At 39.9% G+C, this 21,704-nt stretch overlaps 1 protein-coding gene across 3 annotated transcripts in view; it reads left to right on the top strand.

The window, feature by feature from the left end:
• The first annotated feature begins 887 nt into the window (after positions 1-887).
• The window catches only part of ncoa2 (nuclear receptor coactivator 2), a 54,465-nt gene continuing 33,648 nt past the window's right edge, over positions 888-21,704 (top strand). For 2 of the 3 annotated variants that reach the window (XM_068303977.1, XM_068303975.1), the window contains exons 1-2: positions 888-1,018; positions 16,872-16,957. The gene's annotated coding sequence lies outside the window, so the exon portion shown is untranslated. The remainder of the gene's footprint in view (positions 1,019-16,871; positions 16,958-21,704) is intronic. The other variant, XM_068303976.1, reaches the window with a different exon arrangement.

The raw sequence follows: 21,704 nt of genomic DNA, 5'->3' as shown, positions 1-21,704 counted from the left end.
GCAGAATATAAAAAGCGAGAAAAATCTTAAAGAGTGCAGTACTCTGTGGGTGTTGATGAAATCATCTTGTTGCCATGTAACCCGCCCGCCGCTTGGTGGCGATGTTGGACAAATTTCAAAAGAAAGAAAACGCCTGCCCCAGAGATCCCTGGATAGTTGACCACAGTAAAAACAAGATGTTATTTCCTAACTGGGACACGCTCATTTGTGATGCATGTATGCATTGTAATTTTGTTTTCAGGTTCTTTTAGTACAACCTGACAGTTTAATGTAATCGTAAATGGAATCACATGGTGAAAATAGTTAGTGCATCTGCTACAGATTCTCAATCAACGTTAATCTCGGTGATAGGAGACAGGATGATTAACGAGGCTATCCCGAAACTGAACTATTGGATGTGATGAAGGGAAACACAAGAATTGTTTTACCAGGCATTTAAAAAAAAAAAAATTGCGAGGCAGTGTTGCCATCATTTTATAGAGTGACATGAATCTTTATGATCTTAAGTATAGATTCATTTTGGTAAGGTTTTAATAAGTGTAGGTAGTGTAAAATACTTATTTTGTTTACATCGAGTCTTGCTGTAGTTCGCCCACCTTATAAACCGCGGCCATAATAAGAGCTACATTTAAACATCAGCTCCTGAAATTCGTGACACGACAGTGTTTCAAGTTACTATTTGTTAGTGGCTGCCAGAGGTAACATCTCCAAATTGTTGCTATTCATTCGTAGTGGGAATACCGCGACACCAAAACAGGTAAAAAAAAAAAAATCACCGTGACTTTGCTCACGAAGCCCGGTGGTAAGTGAGAAGGTAGTGCTGGAGCCCCGTGATGTGGTTTGGTGTGGGGGAGGATAGCAGCTACCAGCCAGATAAACACTCAGCATTGGTTTGCACAGCAGGAGTAACATGGCGGCACAGTTAGCCAGCAGAAATGTTGTTTCACTACCGCGAAGGTCAGAGCTGCGCCTGAGAAACGGGATTTAACAGCGAGTACACAGAAGAGAGTATTAATTTGTAAGTAGCCACATGTGTTGGTGCACCTTGTTGAGACGGAACCTTGTGTTTTTGTTGTGAAATCCGCGATCCAACGCGAGGTTCTTCAATCTCGGTAGTGTGTGTCTGTCTGGCACAGGCTCTCGCTTCGGCGTTAGCATGTTAGCTTCTAGCTATGTATCAGTAATGTTTCTGCAGCAAAACTCAATCAGACAGCGGTCTTGCAATGGATTTATTGCAATGTCTGTCATCCTTTTTCTTATTTTATGGGTTTATGGTGACATAATAATGTGAAGTAATTTGCAGCATGGCGTGCAAAAATACTTTCTTATGTCATTGTTGTTTTTTTTCTTCATGCCGAGTGACCGTGCATACAACACCGGACTAAGTTCGTCAGTACAGCAGGAGGGTAGTTAGCATGCTAATTGGTTAGCTGGAGGCTAGTCAGGATGGTTGATCGTCGGTGAAGTTAACCTAGTTGGACGCGATGTTAACCATTCCTCCATACTATTTAATACGTATTTTACCCAATTTAAGTTGACTCAATTTCAGTATATGTTCACGTTACCGGGACTATTCTATATACTTTTTTTCCTTAGCTGAACTTGTTTCTCGTGTTTATTCAACGCTGTTATGTTTTGACGTGCACCAGTAATATGCTGGTTAGCGACCGAGCTGTAAAGTGAACACTTCACGACTTGAAGGATGAAAAGCGTCAAAACATTTTATTATGTATTAATAAAGTTTTTAGTAAACTCGGATACTCATTTGAAAAAAAAAAACAAACAACATTCGAGATTGGAAGAGGATCAATCTGACATGTTTACACTCACACACACACACACACACACACACACACACACACACTCCCCCAAGTTGTAATACTTCACAAATAACTTTAGAATTACATTCTATGTGATTTCGTGGCGACCCAGTTACTATTTATTCACGCAGGTCTATTTGCAGAGATTTAAACGACGCAGGATTCTAAATTGAAAACAGAGATCCTATTGAAAATGTGGGCACCAGTGGACTTTGGGGGGAATGCTGCTGGTGTTGCTGTTGTCTGTTTTGAGGCTCTCCTTTTAAGGGCTCTACTGCTGGGCTGATTCAATTCTACAGGCGGACGGCTTGTGCCGTTTCAGTGATTGTCAGCGCTTCTGTCACTAATGCAGGAGGAACGCATCCAGTGCAACCAGTTGAGCAGTTTCTGTTCATGTCCCTCTGCCCACCTGATGGTTCACTTTCTTTAGGTAACATCATTGCACCCGTGCAAAGCTGATGGGTTTCAATCAGTCGACAAGCAGGGCGGTTGTATGCAAGAAGAGGTTTTGCATTTGGTTTTATATTAAAAACCATAATGGAAAAAAAAAAAAGTTCTGTGCACACTTGTTTGTGTGATGAATAGGCTGATGATCAACAAGTAAAATATTCATCTCAGCTGCTTGTATTTTACTAATGACAGCGTGTCACACCACATATGAAAAGAATGCAGTCCTGCGCCGATGGATCTAAAGTATCTTGTTGACCATATGTTTTCTTGTTTTTAAAAGTTAAAGCATACTAGCGTGTAACATTAGTTTGACATCATTAGAATGGTGACAGTGCAGGAATTCATGCAAGTGGGCCTGTAAGTATGTGACTGTTTACAAAAGGATAGCGACTGGGTGGATTTTCTCACTACTGTCTGAACAGCATCTGTAGCAACAGGTGTGTGACAGTTATTCCAGGCTTGTCACAGGATGTAGAAACAATGTCTACATCAATCTTGTGCTTGAAGTCTGTCCTTGTCTGTGGGCATATTCTTTTCATTGCGCTTGTAGACAAACGTTTCAGTCCTTCTATAATCACTGACCTTTGCTGTGCGATAGGTTGTGATGTTGCATCACATGAGTGATACAGTAATCATCTTGACCCTTGTTCTGTAGCATGCACTGCCAAGTCTTGGGGAGCTGTCACTTTTGGCTCAACATGATAGTCCAGTAATGAGTTATTTGTCAAGGTTGATTAATTGATTTTTAAAAGCTGATTTGACAAGGACAATTAGAATAGGAAAATCTTATTAACATGCCGGGATCACCTCTCCATGCACACACAAATCACCCTCAATAATTACTTCCACAAAGAGTTTGTTTTAACCTGTTTGTTGGCTCACCACTAGATTTTGCTGTTACACAAAATCTAGTGGTGAGATTTCAACAAAACGTGAAGGATAAATGGAGTGTGAGTCAGGGAACCTAAACAGACGTGTAGGATTGTTCAATCTTGGCAGATGGATGCACTGTATTTAGTGTTATTCTGGTTCGTGTTGACAAGTTGACTGGTGCGAGCTGCATAGTCATCAACTGACGTTGGAACAGAGTTAAGCCGTTAACCAACATTTAGAAAACCCTCCCATCGGTGCAGATTGCTCCCAAATTGATTAAGCAGTCTACCTGCTGCTGTCTGTGTTGCATTCCCATGCAAGCATAAAATTAAATTTTTGTGTTTGTATCCATGCCACAGAGGTGCTTTATAGTTATTGCAGACATTTCATGGTTTACACCACACATTATAGACTACATTAACTTCAGGAGAGGTTCAGGAAGTTAAAATTGTCTGGCATCTGTCTAGTAAGTCCAGAAAAATGTGGAAAATATATAAAGATAAGTGATTCTTTTTGAGCTTTTAGGGAGGGGGGGTTTCAGATTTATAATTGAATCAGTAATTTAATTTTAATAAAAAAAACAGAGGTTTCGTATAATTACACATAATACTAACAGTACAAACATCCAAAAATAAAATTGGTCTCTTGATTGAACTATTTTTTTCCCTTTTTATGAACCCAAACTTGTGTTCAAAGTTGGAGTGAATACCTAAATCACATGAGGTCCGCAGGTCATTCTGGATCTTGGCCGTTAGGGCTTCTCAGCTTATCTTAACAACCAAATTTATTTCAGGCATGAAAGCGAAGCCACATTCAATTCATAATCAGTTTTAGGGGAATTTAGAACACGTCACGGCTTACTCCTCAGCTCTTATTAAAGCTAGGATGATTGGTCAGTTATTCAGATCGTTAAGGATTTTGAACATTTGGGAAATTGGAGACTTTTATAATATTAGCTGGGTGTCTGCTTCATGGCTTCTTTATGTGAAAGTAAACAGTAAAATCTATCTCATCTGTAATTTCTTAAACTACTCATGAAAACTCATGAAACTCAGTGGACGGGTGACACACAGATCCGGGAAGAAGCCATTACTTTTAGGAGCAGATCTGAATCACGCGCTAGATTCAATACTTGTTTTTTGCTTTCATGAATGGGATTCAGTTTTGTGTTGCCTTCTGCTCTCCAGCTGGTGAGAGTTCGAGAGTGAAGGAAGAGAAGGAGCAGTGTTGGTGATAACAAAGCAGAAAATCAGAGGAATTAAGAGCTATTTACTGATTATTTTAAGGAGGTTACGTTCTTAAGCACTAAATAGCAGGTTACCTCAACCCCGCAGGAAGGTGCTACATTGCTGGATTTTGTATGAATGCTGATGAAACGCATGTCAAACACACACACACACACACACACACACACACACACACACACACACACACACACACACACACACACACACACACACACACACACACACACACACACACATCACTACAGCCATCCATGATGGAGGCTGTGGTGTAACCTAGTCTCTGTTTACAACCTGTAGTCCGGCCTCTGATCCTGTGCTCTTCTATTGGCTGTTGACTTCAGGCCTAATGGTTGAGGCTCAGAACCAAAATACAAAGTACAATGCGCCCTCACGCATCAACGCTCATGGCTTCACCTTATCACGGATTTTGGGTATACAATCACTTGATATCGTACGCGCATCCTGTTGGCTGATGGCATCCGGAAGTGCTGTGAGTCTTGGGACTTATGTGAGATACAAAAGTGCTTTAAACAGTCGATAAGAGTGTGGGAAAAGGTAATACAGGTAGGTGTTTTAAATCAGTATGGGGAGGGTTCATAAACATTTAAATTACCGTAAATAATAAGATAAATCGTTGTTCTATGGCAGAATTTGTTAATCGAATGGTGGTTCCTAGAACGCATTACTCGCGAGGAACGAGGGCGTACTGTAATGAAAAAATGGAATGTTTAGGGTCTCTGTAGACACCATCTCACATTGTGGATCACTATTGAATATTGAGAGCTGTTAGTGGTGCTTCAGCAATATACAGCCTTATTTTTAATAGTGGAAATATATACCAGTAATGCTCATATGGTGTATGCACTTGCCGATTTGTATATCATGAAAGACGAGAGTAATGCCCTTGGCGTAGATATACATCCTCTCCATGTGCCCCAGTTTACAGTCCTAGTGTCATGTATATAGCAGAAGTCTTGCTGTACTACACTCAAAATCAAGTTTATAAATCTCTACCATATCCATGATCCAGATGTTTGAGCAACACCGCTTAAACTTGGAGGCCCTTTTTATACATACTGAACATTTTCAAGAGATTCGCTCGTCCTCATTTCCAGCAGCGTAGAATTGATTCATTTGATCCAGGCTGGAAAATTACAGTCTCATCTCTTAGTATGACCAACACCATAACCTCACTGTTGAATTTGCTCTCCTTTTTAAAAGCATTGTGAGGCGTACAGAATGATAAGAGTATTTTAAAGGTCTTTTAAAATCTGTATGCTTCTCTCCAAGTCCCTTTACCAGATGGGTTAAAGAGCGTCCTCCCTACCCTTTTGCAAAATTCATTAAATAACCTTAAATGTTTTCCATCAAGGTGGACAGTTTAGCTCTGTGATAAGTCAGGTTTAGATGCAACAAATCAGACCATGTTGTGTTATCCATTCATCGTGTGTTGTGTAAGTTTCACTATGTATTTTGACAATGCGCCTCATCCCCTGGTACATGTTTGCCTCGTCTCACCGGGCATCTCACCCTGCTGTCTCTGCGTTTGCGCTGTCATGGAAACAGCATTGTGGCAGGTCCTGGGTGGGCGTACGGGATGAGCTGTGGGGAAATGACCAGGTTTTAACAGCAGAGGGAGATGGGATGGGAGGGGAGTGGGTGGGCAGAGGAGAGTCATCGAATGCGAGGCTGGGATGGCGATGAGAAGCTGAGAGGGCTTTGACGTGGAAGAAGAGGAGCAGGAGTACTCACTCCCTCCCCACTTGGAGGCATGCTACTATGCTAGCGAGCTGACCTCAAACCAGCCAGCCCTGAGAGTAAGTCCTATCATGTTGACAACAGTCTGCTGAGAATCTCTTATTAAGCTGATTCTGTGTGTTACCCACTAAGCACAGCACTTGTTAGAGTCAACAATAAAGAGACATGGTGCTGTCTCTAATGTGATATTAACGGTTTGCTTGGGATCAGCGGGAGGACATCACACTAGTTCTCTAATATTGTTATGTTATTGAGCATGACTTGGTTCTTGGATAGTTTGCCTTCCTGCACTTAGCTTACCCAGGGTCCTGTCTGTGATGTCGGACTGAAACGGGCGAACCTCCTGAATGTAATGGAACAGTTAAGCTCCATGTTGGCTAACATGCATGATTGAATTACCTTCGATGTTCATTTTTCAGGTTAGGCAATTCCTAGAGCACTCAGTTCAGGTCAGAATGATATGGCTGGTTGAAACTAAGGTTTTAAGAGTGAGTTTTGTAACATCACACCACCGACAGCTTCATGCACTCCTCCCATGGGTACTCCACCAGGGCTCCAAGGATTTTGACGCTCAGAGCCAATCCAATGATTTCTACAGTCCACACTCCTCCACTTATGTAGGTCAGCTACTGCAAAGTGCTATTGATCTTCCAAGCTAAATGATATTGTGGTGTCTAATGCTCATCGCTGAAGAGGTGCCCTTAGCTTGGTTGGCTTAAACAGAGGAGGCAGCGGAGGTCTTGTGACTATGTGACAATTCTACCTGCAGTAGTTTTCTCCTTGTGTGTGTGGGATTGCGTAGCTGCCCAATATAGTAGATCTAATAATTGTTTTGGGTTTATATTGTGTCTCCTTTTTATTAAAGAGCTGGACTTGCCTTCTATTGATCTAATATTTACAAACCAGCTGTTTAAAATCTGCGCGTACAAGATTCTTAATGGGCAGACATAAAAACATCTTCCTCAAGCGCGATGGGACGGAGATGTCCACAAAGGTCAGGGATTGTTCTTGTGAAGTATGAATCTGTGCGCGTTGGCTCCCTCCACCACATAGTATCTGTGGCATTGGGCGCTAGCATGTAGTTGGCACAGCCCCATCGCCCGGGGTGGAATCCTTGGCACCAAAAGAGGGAGAGAAATCTCTGATTGAGCAAGCTGCCTGTTGGAGTCGGGTGGGTGGTCCAAAAAAATAGCCAATAAAAAAAAAAAGTTTGCTGTGCTTTTCTGAAATGGAGGTGAACGGCCGTTACAGACCCAGCCAAGGTAGCGTGGAATGACATGTGCAGAGCAGCATTTCTCACTTACTTGTCATAAAGCCAGAGGAATGTGGGGATTCAGTTTCAGCCTTTTCATTCCTGTACACATTGTGAGGGTCAAACTCTGACCGACATGATTTCTCTTTCCCTCTCATTTTTCTCCCCCCCCCCCCTCCGCTGATTCAGCAGTGTTCCTTCAGTGTCCTACAATATGATTTTTGCTTGCTTTATCACAACTGTTTTCAGCAGGTTGGGGAATCTCCTCGGCTGACTCGTGTTTTCCATCTGTGCCGTGTAGTTTAGGTGTGCTCCCAGTTGTTATGACTGTATTAAACAAAGCCACCACTTTAAGCACCTGTTTTCCTTTTTTTAATTTCTAGGAGCATAAAATGTTTCACAGGTTCACAAACCTCATTTTACACCTTGTTAACTTTCACACTGAATCTTAAATGGCGAGGGAAACTACCAATGCAAGTCGGCGAACACGGCATGCATGTGAATGAACTCTTAATGAAGTGTTGTACAGTGACAAAGAACAGAGTGTACTTATTATTCCCCTTCCTTTGAATCTGAAAGTTTCATAAATTACCTGTAATTACGAGTATGGAAAGTAAATTTTAAAGATTTCCTAAGCCTTATAGCATCACAATGGGAAATGAACGAAAAGGAGCGTGTCCACCCAGGTGTCTTGTTTCCAGCGCTGCCAATCTGAGCTGGAGTCCACAAATACAGCAGTGTATACACTGAAAGCCCGGTTGCACCCATTCCCACTGAAGACAAAAGTCCACCCCCTCCCCTCTGGCCTCCCCTGACACAAATCTCCTCCAAACCACGGCAGCACACACAGTCTGAATGCTTGTGTGTGGGATAAATCTGCTACGTATATGTTGTTACGATATTCCTTTTAGTACGTGGTGACTTACATGAAATCCTTCTGTTAGAGCACTAAAAATTCTACATTAATGACAACTTTGCGTCAGCAGGACAACCAAATTGTTTACTGATTTTCAAGCTTTTTCCTCTGGGCATATTAGCACCTAAATCCAAAATTAATAATAATGCAAGAGGATGGAAGGTGGCAAACACAGATTCCCAATTGTTGCAAAGCAAACTCAACTCTTAGTGACGCTGTCAGTGACTTGTTTTGCTAAATGACTAAAGATTAAATAGCTGTCGATGCGGGGTCTGCTTGACCTGGCTGTCACAGAGCATTTTAGCATGGGACCGTAAATGGAGAGGATGACCCGAGAGAAGAGGAGGGAAAGAAGGCTGCTTCACTTTGCTCTTTGCTCTGTCTGGTCCAATTACATGTTCCGCTGTCACAGCAGCAGGGCTCTTAATCAGGTAATGCTGGGCTTTAAACACATCCCTCTAAACGTGCTGAGCAGATCATTATCCTGCTCACACCTAGGTTTAAAAAACAGCCACTGTGAATCTGTAATCCATCATACTTGGTATATACTGCTACTCATTGAAATCCAGATTGGGAATACTTTTGTCACGGATTTGTGCTGCAGCCGTGATTCTGAGCATTGACGTGTCACATTGTCTCAAGTCTTTGTCAGATAAAGTCAGCTGATCCACTCTGTGCTAACAAGGCATCTCCTTATTCCGATTCTGCCTCCACTGTACAGCTCCAGGCTTCCACGGGAACTAATTCCTTTCCAAGCATGACAGAAAATAAAAGATGGCAGCCGCGCACACATTCACGGGCACAGCAGAAATGCAGTTGAAATGCAGAGGAGTCACAAGATGAACTCCAAATCATCTTATAAGTGTGATGCTATTGGCCTTGTACACAAATCTTTCTATCCAACCACACCCTATTTCTGCTGCACACGCTTTGCTTTCTCTTGTCTTAAAGGCACTTCTTATGGCATATATTATCGGTTCCATTACGCTGCTTACATATTTGTGTCTGCTGAAGGAGCCACGTTCCTGCTTTTGGAGAAACAGATGTAAAGATACCTGGCAAAACGTTTGCATCAGAGCAGCTGATTGAAATCTTCTGGAACAGTTCCTGTGTGTTAAATAAGAGTTTTATGCTGATGTCCCAAAAACTGCAGGATTGTAGTTGTAATAATCTAAACCTTACACACTAACCATGAATTGTTGAACAATTGATGATGACAGAGCAGAGTGAACAGTGAAAGAAGGCTGTGTGTTGTGAGAAGGCATTGCTGAAACTTTTTATTACTAAAGACAGCATTAACTATCAGTTTCATTTTTGTGAAATGACTCAAAAATAGTTCATTTCTATATAATGTGTTGAAACATAAGGGAGGAAGCTAACAGTGCTTCGTAAATATGATGTTTTACCGTTTTGTTTTTTTGAGCTGCAGCTCTACAGTTAAACATCTCCCCACTCCCCCACCCCCAGTGAAACCCAGCACAACCACATTCCTGTAATATTTGCAATTGAGTGTCTCCACAGATATGATAATCATTGAATGCATTGTTGTGGGATGTGCAGTTTTACACTTTCTAGAGTCTCTTTAAACATGCTGATTAGTATGTAAAATAATACTTCTTAAACTCAGCCATTCATAGTGAAACGTGCACCTTTTCACCCCATGTCTCCTGTGTTTGACACCATTTTTCCTTGGCTGAATAATCTTATTGTGTGACTCTTTTGAAAAGCCTAATAGAAGGACTGACCTATTGATTACTGGTTAGGAAGAGAACCTTGACCAAACCTTGGTGTTGACTAGAGCAAAAAGACATCAGCCTTGATTTTTATTGAATTGAAGTCCATTAGTGGGCCAATCAGGACGCTCCAAGTGAGGAATCCATTGGTGTTTAGCCCATCGGTGACCTGGCCATTATGGTCAGTTTCTAGCACATGAACTATCTTCCTTTTGTCTGATCTAAATCAGATTAGCTTGCTCGTTAGTGTTCTTATACCAGCCCGGGTAACAGCTTTTCACTCTGAAGGAGCCAATTGCCAGCACTGAGAGAAAAAAGACTTGAACAGCTGCTTTCAAGACTTTCCATTTGGCTACATGTCTGCTCACCTGCCACACTCTGGAACTGTATTCCGTCATTCAAGGCTGTATTCGCTTAAAGAAAATTGTCATTAAGTTCAGTTCTTAATGTTCAGTTTTGATAAATAATAAATTCTGTCACTTCCGCATTCAGTGGTCACATGGGCGTCATACGTCACCGTACATAGCGTAGCTACATAGCGTAGCAGCCATAAGAAACAATGCAATTCTAGACACGATTAACACCAAAAGTGTCATGGTTACCTGCGCGGTGAATGGTTATGTCAACAGAACAGCAAAAAGATGTGTCACTTAAAATTAACTTTACTGTCCCTTTAAATGGACAGTATTCTGCTTAAGGAGAGCTTGAACTTTTAACCTGGTGATCTCTCACCTCCCTTTAAATACCAACAGATGGTTGGACTGAGTGTATCTGGCAAATACGATTTTCCCGTGAACCTATGAGAAGGTGTGAGCGTCACCATGTTAGCGTATACATGATGGTGTATTTGTGTATTTCTGCAGATTCATTTATATATACCATTTTTATGTGTTTTTGTTCATCATTGACTTCAAATTAGCTTTATTGTGTCAGTTTGATATCCAGAGTAACACAACTCAATATTCCTACTTATGCTAAGAGAGCAAATTGGCAGGGTTGTGTATTTGTCCTTAGATTAAGCTATGTGTCACTCAGCATTTACTTCTGTTCCAAGTAGAAGAGCTCCAGAATGATGGAAAGTTTTTCATGTTTAATTGAACACAACCTTCAAAGTTTTCCTGACTTCTAACAGTCATGTACCCCATGAGATAATCCACATGTCTTTATAAGTACCTCCAGACCTATGGATATCTCTTTATAATGTGTTTGTTTCTAATCCAGCAGCATAAGTGAAAAGCAAACATGTATAAAATACACATATAAAAAAGAATAACCAATAATACTGCTTTCCCCACCCCAACTATTATGTTGCCAACACTGTACACACACACACACACACATACATCGGAGTAAGTAAAGGAGTTTGCAGCAGAGCATTTTGTTGCGACGTGTAAACGGTGCAAATGAAATTGGAACACGTAGTGCCTCACCTCACCAGACTAATGAGAGAGATGTGCTTGAATGGCCACACATAAATGTGGGTTGGATTGGAGACTGTTCCAGCCTTAGATTGTTTTCTGCACAAAATCTGTTTTCGTACATTGGGTTCTCAGCTCTCAGTAGCATGATAATAGTCTCACATATGTAAGTTGTTGCAAAGGGCATCATGATCATAGTAGCACAGTCTGTTAAGTTAGAATTCTCTGCATGCAAGGTAATCATGAAATCTCTCAGTACTGTCTGCCCAAACTGAGATGTTGTCATGATTGTAAATATCCGAAAGAGGCTCTTTCAGTTGGAAACACTTAGTTGGTAAGCAGATATGGAATCTATTTTTTTTTGTGTCATCAGCTGTTTTGGGGATGTGTACTGTATATATTTAGCGCTGCTAATTAACGCGCTATAAAAATCAAAGCAATTAATTGCGAGTGGCAAGTCAATGCGCAAGTTTTTTAAATTTGGCCCATTGAGGGACCCGTAGGCTGCAGTGTTACGTCACTTCGTACCTGCGCCACTAGTCAAAAGCAGGGTGACTGACAACAGAGATGGACGCGACACAGGAGAGCGACGCAAGCCCACTCCGACCTTTGGGCGGAGAGTTTATTTTGTAAAAAGAACAAAGATGGGACTATCAACAAAAACGCAGGGATTCTGCGCTGTCAATCTGCGCTGTAGAAGCCTCCGTCAGGGCAGCTGTGGCTACACACGTAGCTTACCATCACCAAGTATGAAAAAGTAGTGAATGAATAATTGGTCCGATGTAAAGCGTCTTTGAGTGTCCAGAAAATTGCTATATAAATCAAATCCATTATTATTATTATTATTTGTACCTTTTTTAAAAGAGAATTTTTATATCACCGAAGCAGCTCCAGCCTAACGTATCATTTAAATGCAAAACATGTCGAGGACACAGTTGAACGTTAGCTTGCCCTTTTAAAGGACATGCCTCTTGGCATCTATTGATGTTACCTTATTTAGAGGCATGTTATACTATTCATTTTGAATTGCTGTATGGAGTCAGCTTTAGTATTCATTTTTGATTGAGAGTCTGCTTATGTGTCTATTTGAGACTCAGCCTTATTTTATTTCTGAATTTTATTTTATTTAACTGTATTTGTGTTGCATTTTTAATTGGTTTGCTGATGTGCTTGGCCTTTTTTGTTTTGAATTTCATCTATAAAGCACACTTAACCAATAAAAATGTGGATTTTAAATCTTCTCTTCTTGGTGTAATCTATTGGTTCGTCAATGCACTACAATTTTGTAATGTCTTAGATTTTCAAATTCTTTATTTGAGGGTATTTGTATATATATATATATATATATATAATATACAGTTGTGGTTGGAGAGTTGTTTGATTATGTGGTACTAAACAAGTTCATAAAATCATGCTCCAGTGGAACACTTCAATTGGATTGTTGACAGTTTGGCCAGAGTCTAAGCTCTTAAATCATGGCCTCAATTTTATACATGCATATATGTTTTTAAAGTATACACTACATTTAATGATTATCCTCGAAAAGGAAATCACTTTTTTTACAAGGGGGCACTCAGGCCAGTTGTCCTAGACTTTATAACCAACAGCAAGACTCATGTTAAAAAAAAAAAAGGCAATCACTTTAAATCTAGTTTTTAAACTTGTTCAATAGAATGCTTTTACACTGCCTTATTCTGCCACTCAGTCCACAGATCAAGGGCTGGACTGAGACTTGGCATGTGACAGCATTAAAGCTCAGAGGAAATTCCTCCAGAGGATGAGAAGTAAGAACCACACAGGAAAGGGAAAAAGAAAACAAAAAACTGTTGAAAAATAATTGTCTTATTTAGTTGAATTGTTCTTAAAGTCATTATTTATTACATTTAAATCCGTAATCACCATTTGAAGTCATTTAATTGCTATTTCTACTCAATACAAAAATACTATATACCAGAAACAATGACATTTTATGGAAACAACACCTAATAAAACATCCATATAGGTCATTTCAAATTAAGTCGTTCTCAATTATTGGTCAGTTTGCAAAAAAATACACGGAAAAATAATTGTTCACGGCATTTCACTCAATTTAACAAATGTCCACCACATATATTGGACTCTTAACATCACTACAAAACTTTTAAAACACATAATATCATGTTACTGTACAATAAGAATAAAGACAATATTAAAATACGTATGTATAGTTCCAATATCAACTGTTAAGTGTCACTCGTAATTCACGCAATCGTTATGGATTTAAATTAGTTGACATCTAGATTTTGCTCCTTATAATTTAATCCTTGAGGAGAAGAAGAAATCACTCTAAGGAACCCTCAACCAGCATCCAACAATAACAGCCAGAGTCAGCTGTTGAGGTTGGTGGTCTACTGTAGCATATAGCATGTAGCTTACGTTTATAACGAAGGAGGGGGAATTACTGTTGATGAGAGGCAGAGTTGTCATCAGAGTGATGGTCACCACTACCGCTATTATCACAAGCCTTTGCTTTATTATTCATGATACAGAGTAAAGTATCCAAGGTACAAAGCCTGACGTGCTGAGATGTGCAGAGACAACTGTGGCTGTTGTGTGTTGTTGTGTTGTATGATGAACGGGACAGTGTGTATTTTGAAGTTTTGGGTAGAGGGAAGCATATTTTATTTTGAAGAAAAAAACAGCGCTTCCACTGTGAGTTAAGAACACGCTCCCCACGAGGTAAACCTGGAAGAGATATGCAAAGGAGGAAATAAAGTCTCCCTGCTGAAACCAGAAGGTGTCCCGATTTCTACAAAAAAAAACCTACACAATTACAACAACTACACAAGACGGGAAGATGAATGTTGGAAGTGCGTGAATGCAGAGGTGCTGCTCAGCGGAGGTTGTGACAGAAAAGGGAACTTCAGTACAAATCTTGGGATGTCGTATCGCACGTTTGTTTGTATCTCTGAATGTTCGTAAGATAGGACTGCCACAATTATTTTGATAGTTGACTAATCACCAATTAATTTTTGATTAGTTGACTAATCGGATCATAAGTAATTTTGAATGTAAACCATGCCCCTTATTGCACCAGCATGAAGCTGCTCCTATAGATCCATCATCAATTTCCTGATTGAGGTGTTCAAGATACAGTATATGCTAAGTAAAAGTAATGACAAGATGAAAGTTTATTAATCCTTTAATGAAATGTGCTTGTAGCAACAAACACTTGTTTAACTGCTTATCATGAAGTGCAAACAACTGAGTAAAATAAGGAAAAATCCCTTGCCTTAGCACAGCAAAAATAAATATTTCAGGTTTATTTTCTAGCTTTTTTGTTTTCTTAATTTGTTTTTGCCATCAAACATAGCAACAATGAGACATTCACCTGTAACTAATTATTAACTTGACAGAAAAAATGAAATACAAGTGCTCAGGGTAGCCAATGAATCAAACGCCATTGCTAATGTTAACGTTTACAGCTATATGAATAAGTTATAAGCTTGCCGTGGAAGGCAAGCTGTGTCTTGCAGATATTGCATTGCACACATTTCTTTTTGTTTTCTTAAATGCTTCGACACATTTGACTTCCATAGCCACGAGCAGCCATGATAACAGAGCCCTTCTGGTACAACTTCAGGTGACATCACGGTTGACCCCGATTACCACTACTGCGCATGTGTGTCAAGGACAGAAAGGCAGAAGCAGCAGTGGAAGGTGCAACAACAACATGGAGATCTTGGCAGGATTTTTTTCGGTGAACCTGAACAATGTACAGTACCCGAAATGTTGATTTGCAGCAATTTAGACTTCTTGTATCACCTTTTACAATGATCATTAACTACAGCAAACTTCCTTCAGCAAACCCAAGTAGCCAAGCAGAATAAAATGTACAAGTTCTATCTTTGAATTATCCAAAGAGGAATATGATTTTAAATGGAAATTTGCATCTGTCACCTGCGATTTAAAAAGTGCCATGTTCTGTGATGTAATGATGATTTTCAATTTCCCACAAGTCATGTTTACTTCAGTCAACACACAACCTCCTAATACTTTGTTTCAGTATGATTTATTTTGTGTAGTGGTCTGTTTTTTATCTCTATAATCTTGCTGAATTGTATGTGTATCCTGCATCTACTTCGTGGCAGACAGTTTTTGATAGATATGTATTTGCATATTAACCTCTTATTAAAATGAAAATACTCCTAAGGAATAAGTGTTTGTTATTGCAGCGTCTTTGTGTACTTTCGTCATATAGGGGAATGTGAACTTGCTGGATTCTCTGCTTAGCTTTTGTTTGAACATGTTGTGGAAAACCTCATTGACTTGTAAGGCTACCATATGGACTCTAAATGTGACTACTACCATCTTTCTTAAAACTACACAGTGAAAGTCTGATTTTGTTTTTCATGTTAATGTTAAACTTTTGAAGTGAGTGTAAAGGCTGTTGTGATAAACACATGCAAGTATCTGAGTGGCGTCCAGTGCCAAGTGACAAAATCCAATATTAGCCTTCCAGTATTTGGCTTCGCAAGAAACCGGTTTGAAGCGTTTTACATCAACTCAGCTCTAGTTAATATCTGACTAAATATTTCATTAGACCTTCACTTGTTATCGAACTATTGAGGAATGAAAATAACTCGTTGGATAATCGCTGAAATCCCCGAATGTTCCCATATTGTACTGATCTAGTTAAGGCTATGGAACTATGGGTCTGTAATTACTGTGGTGAAAAAGTAACACATTTTTTACAGTATAGTGAATAACTGCACCCACAACCCTTGCCAACATTCCCAGCACAGTAGCACCTTGAAATGAAAGAAACTGAATGTATTCAGAATGCCAGCCTAAACGGTCAGAAGTACTTTGTCCACACAGGCACATAAATTCAGGCCAGTTCAAGGCATAAATTAGCAGCCTTCGTCGGCTTTATCAGCCTATCACAATCCAGAATAATATCTGCCACATACTATAGGATCAGCCTATTTAGCCAAATAAAACTCGCCTATCTGTGTGCTGTATCTCTTACCAATGTCTACCTCTTTTCTAACATGGTGGCCGAGTCAGAATGTGTGGGACTGCACCCAAGTCTTTATTGGCAGCCATCGTCCTTTTAAGTAACAGTGCTCAACACAAATAATGCCAGGACATGTCTGAGTGAGCTGACTGTCCAGGCTAAAATTAGGTCATGTGAGACATCTAACATTATATGGTCTCCTGTAACTTACAGCAGCAAGTAAAAAAACATAAATAAAAAAAATTACAGTTATGAGAGTAATTACCTAAACCCCAGTGGTAGACTTCACATCACTGCTGTATTGCAATTATTGTCACAGCTCTAGTTCTGGCCTTTTATATAACCAGAGTTGTGCTGATGCACACCATGTACCCTACATCCCAATTTTGCTGTTATTTCTTTCAGCTGGAAGACGTGGATGATGTGTAAAGGTTTCCTAACGTCACCATCTCGTAGCAATGGCCTGAGGGACTCTCTGGATTGAATCCAAGGTGAGATGCAGCCACAGATAACTCTCTTTTTACACAAGTCTATTGTTCAATGTGACAAACATTTTAGCCCAAACTGAAAATAATTTTCACACTGAATGTGTTCACACTGAAACACTTTTTTTCTCCAAGAACTCACCTGAGGTGAGGTCTCCCCCATAGTATTTATCTCAGCTTATGCATGTCTGTACCTTTATGCTTCTGAGATGATTTGTTGTGGTATGAGAAGTCTCTGTTAAATTTCCAGGCAATTTTTACTGCGATATATGATCCAAATACTGTAGTGAGGATCTGGTCTACTGTCAGAAATTATTGGTGTGCATTAAGATTGGATGATAGCTTTTATTTAAAAATTATGATACTTGATGATATCCATCCTCAGTGATTCAAAAGATTTTGTCAACTTCGCTTTTTGATTGCATCAAGAAGGCTGCGTCAAAGCAGAACAGCTGTCTTTCTCAAGGTAGCAGGAAGAATTCTCACCAGTTCAGCACTAAGATCATTGACACTTCCTGCTATCGCTCACCCAGTCTCCCCCTGGGTGACGATCCAACATACATCCCATGCCAAGTTTAAAAGTTTCTTATTACCATGTTTGGAACTTAACTTGTGTTTAATCTCTAAAGCGTGAGATTAAACACAAGTTTAATCTCAGGGCGTTTCATAAATGGCTATGTAGCTGACATATTTTGATCTGAGGTTTTCAGAGAAACAAGATCATGCAACAAGGCTATACCATCTTGTTAAAGTGCTCATGGTGACTCATCTTGTAGCCCTTCACAGACTGGTGAGAGACTGATTTTTTTTGCGTGAAATTGACCATTTGTGATTCTCCAACAGAGGCTACAGTGCGATCATATCCCATTGTAATCCAGCCTCAATTCACATCATTTTTAAGGACGCTTGGAGGTTCAGAAATTGCTAGCTTTAATTGATCTTCAGTTAGCCACTTTGGCCTCTATTGAAACTGGAAATAGTTTATTTACAAAAAGAAAGCAGTCATTAGACCACCACAGATTGATCATTTCATTTTTATGTATGATTTTTAGGGTTGCCCCTACTTGTGTAGTTATTTCTGCAAAGAGGACATTGTTTTCATTCCCTTTTTTTCTGTCTTTGAGCTCGGGAGTGTCCAGATCCAGTGGTTTTTAGAAGCAAGGACTTCATCTAATATTCCCTTTGGTCTGTAGAATCCATCAATCTTGTGAGGACTCTGCACTTCAAGTTGTCTTGGCTATGATGTGTCGTTTAGGACTGCTTTGTTTCCAGCAGTTCTTTCAACACCATTTTTTAAAGTGGAGATATTCTCAACTAATAGTTTGCATTAGCAAAGTCAACTCTGGCTGCACTCTTCTCACCAATGTCTTTAGTTTTTTGTCTCCCTGTAGCATGATATACACACGTTTTTTTTGGGCTAGTTCAATTTTTTAAGTGCCTTTTAATGTAGAGTCTGTGTGTTCATGGTCCAATATTTATACTTTCTGACAACTGTTTTCGCGTCTGTATTGCAAGCTTGGCAGCCTAAACATCAGGAATTGTTTTACTGTGACCTATTTTTAAGATGCTTTTAAACTAAACCTTTGGACAGCTCTGCTGGAAATGTAGTTATTGATCATTGGTTATAAATGACACCAGCAACATCTGTTGATTTTGAGTTGATAAAAATGAGTACAAACATCGTGTATGATTGGTGCTGTATGCATTTACTATACTTCAATGGATATTTAACACACATTTCTAACTAAAATAAATCCACATTGCCTAGCAACTTACCGGTAAGCTAACTAGGGTAACTAATTCCGTGACAGAAATCTCTGGAGCTTTGGGTCTGATTAACTAGCTGTTGAACTGGTATTTAATTGGAAATGTTCAAGTTCATAAAGTTCATGTTCATCAACCAATCAATTACAACCTGTGGACGGTATCATCTTTTAGACTGCTCTGTGGTCATAATGATTAGGTGGTATTGCTACTTATTCTACTGTCTAAGAGAAGGACATGTAGAGACCGTCATCGCTACAATGGAATTGGGGCAGAATAAAGGTGTGCAAGTCCCACCTGTGTTAAATGAGAATAATTAATGCTAGTTTGTTGTTGTTTATGGAATTTTGCAGTTGACGTCTGCTTTTGTTTTAATAGAGCAATGGCGAGGAAAACACAAAGCTTGTGGTAAACAAAAGAATATCTGGGTTTGTGGCAATAATGATCAATATTGAACTTTGAAGAATACAGAGAGCTCAGAATGTCCGTACTTATAATGGTACACCATTGGATTTCCACATTGACATCTAACCCCTCCCCACAGGCAGTACACTCAACCACAGATGAATTGTTGACTAGATTGTTGTGGAGAGATACTTATTTATACCAGTTAATCAATTCTACCATCCCTTGACTCCCTTGCACCACTTAATTCAAGCTCTTTCCTCTCCAAGACCCAGAGTGTTGGAAAAGTCTGTACCTTCATGTACTGTACTGTATTATATTTAAAGCCCTCCCCTTCCTGTCCTGCGACATTCTGAAGTGACTGCCAGTGTTAAAAATTCATGAGCGCGATCAGTTTTCAGTAAATGGGGATGGGGCGAGATGGCTCTTGGTTGCACTCTGGCACTTTAAAACAATTACCTTGCAGCGATTCCAGGGTAGACTCTCTAGTGAGTCTCATTAGTTGAGGGTGCATACCTCTCTGTATATCATGCCAGCACTGCTCTGTAGTGGTGTTTTTGTCATTTGAGTAAAGTATATCTGTGATGCCCCTAGCCCATACTAATCAGCAAGAAATTGCTGACACAGAGAAATCGGTCAGACCAAATTCATATAACCAGGAACTGGCTGCTGCAACTTTTCAAGTGCCTCTTTGGAATAATAGGCTAATTAAATTCAGAGATAAAACAGGTAATTGCTCACTGGCAACAGTAGGCTTTTCTCTTGTTATTGAATTATTTAAGAGGTTATAATATTCAATGAAATGTCCATATACAAAGTATCTTGTCTCAATCATTAGGGAGTTGTAATTCGAGCCACATTTAGGACCTGCTGTGTATGTCATGTCATACAAGAGTAAAGGTCTACAGATATAACATCTCCGACAGGAGTAATGGGGTGACCCTTAAATCAAGATAAATCAAGGTTTTTGAATTTCTGAGCACACAGTTTCTCTTCTCTGTAAAAGTATTTCTTCCAGTTTTCTTTTGAGAAAGGATTATCTTGACTTTTACAAGTTCTTTATGGATATTACCAAGATATTGGAGGAAACATGCCTCTGTGAAGAATGGTCTACAACAGAGCCACAACTGGCTGTTCACGAGAGAGTTAAATAATCTTATAATCTTGATCAGTTTAGGTTTTAGACCCTTTTGCTGCCTGGCTACATAGATTTCAGCAGCTATTCTGGTGGCCAAAGGGCTGCTTTTGCCTAATGTATGGAGCACATTCAAGTAGGCAACCAATGACCAGTGAGCTTGAAGAGTGAACTGAGATGACTGTACATGCTCTCATGGCATATAGAAGTTCTGTATTCTGAACAGTGACACACGGGTCTACTGAAAACATCTTACACTCGCTGAAACGTCTCTCTGGAAAAACGTCCATGATATATGTTGTTTGCAGTTGTTTCCCCATCGTCATTTTACTCCTGTCACTTTTTCCTGAGCCTTGTTCTCGGTCATCCATCTGCTTCATTGATATGTTTGGAGCGATGAGCCCACAACCTTGTTAAATTTCACCCTCATTTCAAAACTTCTACTCGATACACATGCACACGCACTTCCCTGTGGCTCTGTCTTGACCCGAACCTAATATCACAACATCTGGTTTAAGCTAACAGCAGCTGTCAGCAAGGTTGGTGTTCATTGCAGACCCCCACCCGTTTTGTTTAGTTGAAATTGATATATCGGTTTTAACATATTATTTGCCCTTATTACCATTTTTCTTTTTTTACAACATGTTTCCATGTGTTTTGGCACCCTCAATGCTTCTTCTCACCCTTACAAATATTGAGATGTAAAATGAGGAGACCCAAGTCCTCTGAGTCCCTCCCCTGTCATGAATTCCTCTTCAGTGGGGAAAATAAATGGCCCATCTTGAAGCCTTCCACAATCACTCTATTGGGGAACTCTTGTTCTCCAGTTCCCTCTGGGGGCCTGTTATGCCAAGAAGCCATGTGAGGACAGATTATACACCAGCAGGACATTGTTTAGTGCCCCACAGTGGTTTTGCACAAGCTGGAAGGGCCCTCATTATTGCAGTGACTTCAAACGCTTGCCAATGGCGTTTGATGCAGTTTAATGCTCAGTTATGCCCAGCACTCTATGAGCTTCAGAAACACTGGGTGTGTCTTTGTAATCAAAGTCCTGCTAACCCACATGATTACAGGAATGGCACACTGGCACATGCCCTCTCCCCTTGGCAATCATTTGTTGAATTTTTTTCAACTTGTTCATCCCTTTTTCTCTCCATTATTCTATGACTGGAATCAGGGATTCAATAGATTTGAAAGCCCTCCCTTCTGGTGATTTGTATACAGTCCAACTCAGTGTAGTTATGACAGCTAAAGTTTGTTGAAGCGAAACAAATTAAATTGTAAATTAAATTGTAGTAGTTGTGTTTCCTTGTAAAGAAAATAATGTTTGGTTTTGATTCACTCAGTTTAAGAAGCATTTATTCTGCTTTGTCTATTATTGCAGTTGGAGAATACAGTGACCAGAGGTCGATTGATGTGATTGATTTATTTGCTCCAACAAAAGTTTTT

The sequence above is a fragment of the Antennarius striatus genome, chromosome 20 (genome assembly GCF_040054535.1).
Source record: "Antennarius striatus isolate MH-2024 chromosome 20, ASM4005453v1, whole genome shotgun sequence".
NCBI lineage: Eukaryota > Metazoa > Chordata > Actinopteri > Lophiiformes > Antennariidae > Antennarius > Antennarius striatus.
Note: the sequence above shows the minus strand (reverse complement) of the source record. Positions and strands in the feature narration are given on the sequence as shown.